We start from the raw sequence: 7426 nt of genomic DNA, 5'->3' as shown, positions 1-7426 counted from the left end.
TTCGCGGCTTCGAGCGCTCGTCCCCTTATTGTATCCGGCCCCTCAATTAAGGTTAATTCAACGGTTATACTTCAGTAAAATAAACCTCTATTCCCTCGTATTACATACTCAACGACATGTAAAATCCACTGAACCGAGATTACAATAGTAGTGCAGTGGAGATTACCGAAAGACCGGTACATGCTACCGATCCGATCGGTTTACTTAACTCGCCCCTAAAGTAGCAATGCAACCTATCTGCGCGGAGCACCGGGTGAATTCACGAAGCAATCGGCAATGAATGGATTGCATCACCTAAAAAACATTCCTTTTTGACATTTCTGTGACAATCGTCACACTACTCCATATTCCCACTTTGCAAGGAAGGGGTTTTATAAAAATAATACAAGTTTTTTGGATGGCACAACTTATTCACAGATCGCGTACACTTGAGAGTTTATTGGAGCAAGACGTGTTTTTGTTCCGTGATTGTTTCAGCTGACATATAGATATGATGTGAATGCTAGAACTTTTGTTGTGTGCCGCGATGACATGGTTGCGTATTCAGAATTCTTCCCCGAGGTCACCACCCTCAGTTACAAATGCATTTCAAAATTATTTGACGGATCGCAACTCGTATACTAGTGTAGTGGTTAAGAATGTTGACTTGCGCGCTTAGGCTTATGTGTTCGAATCCCCCCATTGTGTGCGAAATTTTAATTGTATTATAAGCATTATAACTTACAAATAACGATTAATTATAAGTATATCCGAAAATATTTATAAGAAATAACCGTGCGCTTATTTATTAATTATTTTTTAGAAATACTTTTTCACAATTTATAGTGCTGTCTTAACTGTAGTCTACGCCGATAACATAATTCAGATCTCTTTATATTATTCGTTAAAGTGACATGATAAATCGTAATTGCAGCTTCCAAGAACTGTACAGAAAGCGACTCGATCGGTAAAATCTACTGATCCGCATGTCAGCACCACTTGAGAATCAGTACTAGTAACCATCATTGATAGTGATTTTTATTTGCCTATAATTGCAACGTTTGCTAAACTGTCATTTTGTCTAAATACGTACTAGGAAGATCAGTAGATTTAACTTGGTTTTCAGTAAAATTTAAGGTTCTTTTTTCTGCGTCTATAAATTGATTAAAATCGTCGTAAATTTCTTGAAATCTTTTAAAGCGTGTAAATTCTATAATAGACCTTGAAATTTATGTGAAATCTTTTTTAATCTTTTAAAATTGTAGCAAAATTGAATTCTTTGTGAAACTTCTAGAGATATTTACAAAACCCGATCAATTCTTTGAAATATTTGTGAAATCTGTTGTAATAATTTAAAACGATAAAAACATTTTAAATTTTTGTGAAATCCTATAAATAGATTAAAATCATGGTGAATTTCTTGAAATCTTTTAAAGCGTGTACATTCTATGATAGATCTTGAAATTTATGTGAAATCATTTTAATGTTTGAAAATTATGACAAAATTCAATTTTTTGTGTAACTTTTAGAGATATTTACAAAACCCGATCAATTGTTTGAAAAAGTTGTGGTGTTATTATGGTGACTATTAAGCAAGAACAATATTCACGATTTTTCCAAAATTCTACGATTAAACTTTTTTTATTTTATTCCGACTTAGCTGTATACTTTTAGATATGAACGTTATAAGGGTCCCCAAAGGAAAATTGCCAGTAAAAATGCGTTTCCGAATTGAAAAGTTTTTTATTACAAAAATATACATATATACGTATATGAATATACAAATAAAGACACATGAGTTTCACAGGAGTGAATTATAAAATTGACTGTTAGTTACGGACTTACGACTTACGACTGTGCAAGTAGTTACGCACATTAGAATTTATAAATGTCCCGACAAATATATTTGAAATTGTACTTCGAAAAATAAAAAATTTAATTAGTGTTAAATTCTTTAAACTCTACATGACTTGAAAATATACCTATATATTTACCTTTTTATTTCATATGTTCTATTCTTATAATTAGCAGAATAAATGTTTAATTGGAAAAAATGATATACTGATACAGTAAAGTTAAATCTGCTCACATCTGCTCCATTCGTCGGAAAAACCAAGGCGAGACCGAGTAAGGATGAGACAGGACGAGGAAGAAATTGACGAGACAAACCGAGGAATGGGCTCAGAAAAACGAGACGGAACCGAGGAATGAACGAGACGAAAGCGAGCCACGCTCGGTATTTCTCGTCTTCGTCCGTATTCTTTTTCAATTCCTTCCAAATTAATTTCCGCGGTCTTGCTACGATTATAACATGAATTGAGAAAGACTTCTGTATGAAAAAAAAACATAATTTTTCTACGAATTCATTGTGCGTAAATTTGAATTCGTTTTTCATTAATAAAGAATGCGGTCTGACGTCTGGTTAAATGACCCAAAATTGTACTATCTGCAACAAAAATTTCCTTATAGTTCTTACAGTGCGTGGACTGGATTATCGTAAAATGCAAGCTTATAGATGTATAATTTTCATTATTCACTTCTGACGTCACTTATCACTCCCTAAGTAGTAAAAAGTAGAGCTTTAGTTCCGCTTCACTGGCGTCGAAAAGGGCTTAAATCATGCATATGTCATAAAAATTATAATTTATCATTTTACTTATACAGTCGACTCTATTTACCTTGCCACGGATGGGACCGCAGAGAAGTAATTTTCCTAGAAAGGATGTTCTCCCACTCTCGAGTCTGATCTTGATGTGTGGTGCTTGATGCGAATTGTTTCGCTCGCTACGTGAGTTGCCGCGTGCGGATCAGTGTTTACAAACAGTAATTATCCCACATTTGGTTCCAAAAAATTGTGAGCACATCGATCCCTCGCGGAATTAACTGACAAATTGGTTAGTATTAACGATTCATTGATAAACCTTTTATTAGACTTGCCATACTTGAGGTTATCTCATGTGAAAAAAAAAATTATCATGAGACATAAATATTATATGATTTCGAAATTCTCTTATAAGCCTCATTAACAAAGCATATAATGACTTTTTGCACTTTGAAATTGCCTTAAAAGACCTGAACCATTGAAAGCAACGTAAATAGCGAGCGGAACAATTCTCGGATGCCGAGCCGTCGCGCTCGTGGTGGGGGAATAGCTCGACCGATGGTTAGGGGAAGCGGCAAGGTAAGGAGCGTCGACTGTATTTGTGCTTATAATTAATTAATTAAGGACTATCCACTGTAGTATTGTAATTTGGTGATTGCGCAGTCTCTTTTATTAAAGCTGTTTCGGCTTTAGCGAACACATTCTCATCACGTATCTTGTGCTTCACACAAGATTTTGTCAAAACTGTTAACTTTTCTACGTTATTTTAAATACTTTGATATGGACTGTATATTACATTTAATTTTATATACATCGGCTTGGGAGTGCTTATTCAGATATGGGAAAATAAAGTAAACATTTTATTTATCATGATTACTTTAATATTTGTTTCTTATTTTGCATTACATTTTATTCTTAGCTACGCTGAAAGATGTATCATTTCAATAAATTTATGTCATTGATCCTTTTTGGGTGAACAAATTTTGTCATATCAAAAAATTATTCATGACAAATTTTTAGATCTTTTTTAAATGATCAACTTTTGTTAATCCATTTTATGATAGTTTTTGTCGTTTGTCCAAAAATTAAATTTCTTCATTTTTAATGGTTTTTTACGAATAAAACAAAAATCACGCATCTTATCAAAAAAACAATTTATAACAAATTTTTAGCTCTTTTTTGGTTGAACATCTTTTGCCTCATTAATTTTTTCATACCTTGTCTCGTGTGTACAAAAATTTACTTTTTTTCTTTGTAATTCTGTTTTTACGAATAAAACAAGAACAATTTTTCTTGATTCATCATTTTCCACATCTTACAGAATTTGACTGCAAGTTTGAGTTACTGATTTTTCATTATTTTTTGTCCGATCAAAATTGGAATTTTCCATTTTTTAACCCTTCGTTTTTTTTTGCTGAATCCGTCACACAGGTGGGTCGTTTATGTCCAGTTATTTTTTTTTTTCTATGTTTGAAGATTTTAAAAAATCTGGAATAATGCATGTGTATTCCTCGGAGCTTCTACTATATGTGACGTGCGCCGAAGAAAGGGGGCTTACTCTGAAAAAGTGGGATTGGGATTTTTCAGGACGAGCGGTTGAAATCCACCCGATAGACCGGACTTTTAGGAGAGAGGGAAGACTCACGAAATCTTCCCTCTCCACTTAACACTACATTCTCACGGAAGGAGATAGGTCGTAGACGCGGCTCAAGGACGGGGTATAGATCAGTGGTCGGCAAACTTTTTGCTTGTTTTTCAGGTATGGTCAGGCTCCACCCGACTTAATTTTTTCTACTACTTTTCGGTCTATTCATGTACCCTAGTGTATGTTAGCTTACTCCAGCAAGGGTCTTTTGTCCACAGGCATGTGAAAGTAAGGACATTTTTAAACTTTTAATTTTTCACCTAGCGATTTGAAAATAGCATTATCAGCATCTACGAATTTTTTCGATTTCAATGATATATTACTTGCCTTGAAAAGTTAAAAATTTGAAGGAGTTTAATATTAAGAAACATCAGATTTACAGTCAATTTAATACTAAATACTTCTCAAATTTTCAATATTTATAAACAAATTACATGTCTTTGGAATCGGGACAATACGTGGATTCCAAACATATTACTTTTAAGTCACTGATTGCAAAATTAGGAATTTTTTAATCTCACATTTTTTTCCCATTTTCTAACAAAAGACCCCTGAGGAAAGGGGTGGTCTGGCCAAGCTCGCAGGTACTGCCTTGAGAGTAGATCGTAGGGCAGCTAGGGAAGGGCACCCTGCCCTGGGCAAGAGCGTGCCGACCGCTGGTATAGATGAGACGCGTAAATGGTGTGGTGAGTGGTGTGAGATGTTTCAAGGAATCTCGAGCTCTCGAGTCAAAGCCCTATTGCTCGGGTCGGGTACCTACACGGAGAGAACGAAACGGCTGTGGTCACTGCGACTCACGGTGCTGATGCGCGCGACGGGAAAAGAGTGCTTTGAAATGCTCGAGAATATGTAAAAGTGACGTGTTCATGGTGATCACGCGAGTGCTACACGGTTCTCATGCGCGTGAGTCACAGTTCGGACTTTCACGACGGCCACCACCGCGATCACAGTCTTTCGAATTATTTTCACGCGCATCAGAACTGTTATGTCGCAGCGATGTGAACCGTTTTATTCACAGTCCTGGCAACCGTTGGGTCTGAACTGTGAATCGCCGAGTTTAATTATTTTTTGAAATTTAATTGAGTATAAAGGTCGACTTGAAAACAAGGAATAATAATTTAAATATTGAAATCAGCAATTTGATCATTTAAACCCTCGTGTGTAAAAGGTGCTAAGGGACATTTTGGCAATTTTGCAGATGAGTTAAGCAATATTCTCTAAAATCGAAATCACCATTTAAGGTTAAAAACAAAGTGTACTCCCGAGCTGAAAATATTACTGAATTGAGGGCAAAAAAGTTTAGTCAGAAAAAGTTAGCCAGTTTAGAGGAAATTGATGTGGAAGATGACAATCTGAAACTGAAACTAACCTAAAATTGGAGAAAGTTCGGCTGAGAGTTAAGATAAAAAATTCAATTTTTAGCTTGAAAATAAATAGATAAATGTTCCTAAAATATTGACTTTGCGAATATAAATAAAAAAAGTTTGATGTAAAAAGCAGTTCTAAGAAAATCGACCGAAAATGTTGACTCTTGAATTTCACAGGTTTTAAAAATCAATTTGTTTTAAAATTCAATCAATTAAAAGTAGAATTAATATTTTTTACGAAAATAAAAACATGCTTTCGAGATATGAGGATGCTAAATGAGAATTAAACATTTTTTCTCTAAAAAAGTTATTCAATTCGGAGGAAATAAAATTTTGTGTGATGGTGTCACGGTGTGAAATATTGTTTTTTTTGTTGCTTTTTTCCCCTTGAAAGTGAGTAAATGTGATTATTTATATATTTTTTGCACTATTTGGAATAGATTTTATTAGCGGATAAGAGCCAAACTAGTCACATCACAAAAAAATCGTATTTAAAGAAAAATGTCAAGTTTTCAAGTTGTAGGTTAGGATGGCACAGGTATACTTGTATTTTGTTTAAAACAATTAATTTTTTATTCAAATTATCAACAAACGCTGAAGAAGAAATAAATCACTTGCAAAATGTCACAAAAATGTAAAGAACAAATGCTTTACCACGATGTGTAATTAGTTTTTAAATAATTTGTGGGTGAATAAACCTATTTTCGCCAAAAGGCGCTTTGGCACCTTTTGGACTACCACCATTTCAATATTTTCCAACTTAAAAAAATGAAAATAAAATTCATTATTGACCACTTACGTCGCTTAAATATTATTAATATATTATTTTTTATTGAAACTATAATAATTAGTGGATCAATTACAATATATAGATGAGCAGACACAAAACGACGTCAATCGGTTTACATTTTTACGATCAGCTGATGCATAAACCCTAAACGGTTGTCAGGGCTGTAATAAAACGGTTCACACCGCTGCGACATAACAGTCCTGATGCGCGTGAAAATAATTCGGAACACTGTGATCGTAGTGGTGGCCCTCGTGAAAGTCCGAATTGTGACTCGCACGCATGACAACCGTGTAGCACTCGCGTGGTCACCGTGAACAGGTCACTTATACATATTCTCGAGTATTTTAAAGCACTTTTTTCTCAAAAACTATCGAAATGTGTAAAAACCTTGAATTCGATTTTTTTAGAGTAAGCCTCCCTTCTTCGGCGCACGTCACATATGTTTAAATTGTTTTTAGAATTAAATATATAACTTTTTTCAAAATAAAAATCTAAATATAAACAAATACCTGAGAAAATAGAAATTTAGTTAACAAATTAATAACTTTGCAATAAATAAATATTAGAAAACTGTACTTTGGGCTTTTAAAGATAAAATCACGACCTGTCAGAAAAATATAGTCCAATGTCTTCCAGTTCCAAAAAGTATATTTATTCGAACACTTGAAAATATGGTCATTTGTTTGTAATTCATGCATATAATAAATTAATGAAAAATCCATAATTCTTTCAAAAATCAATATTTATTTATTATATAATCATCTAAGTTTAATAAGAAACTTGGTTAAAAAGTTTTAGAAAATTATATGAGAGTAAATAATTCAAAGCAGCGATATCTTTAAAGAAGTTCGTGCGATGTTTTTCACACACCGGCTTTTTACAGATCGCGCAAGAATACGCCTTTTTTATCATCCTTATATGGGCATATGCACATCGTTTCCTTTTTTCTAACTTCGTAGATATACATCTGTAAATGAGGATTCATCAAAATGGTCGTGAAACACTAACGCGGTCATATAGGTGGGTCATTTAAGGTAAAAAAA

Source organism: Belonocnema kinseyi, chromosome 7 (assembly GCF_010883055.1).
Source record: "Belonocnema kinseyi isolate 2016_QV_RU_SX_M_011 chromosome 7, B_treatae_v1, whole genome shotgun sequence".
NCBI lineage: Eukaryota > Metazoa > Arthropoda > Insecta > Hymenoptera > Cynipidae > Belonocnema > Belonocnema kinseyi.
The sequence above is the reverse complement of the archived record's forward strand: the minus strand, read 5'-3'. Positions refer to the sequence as shown.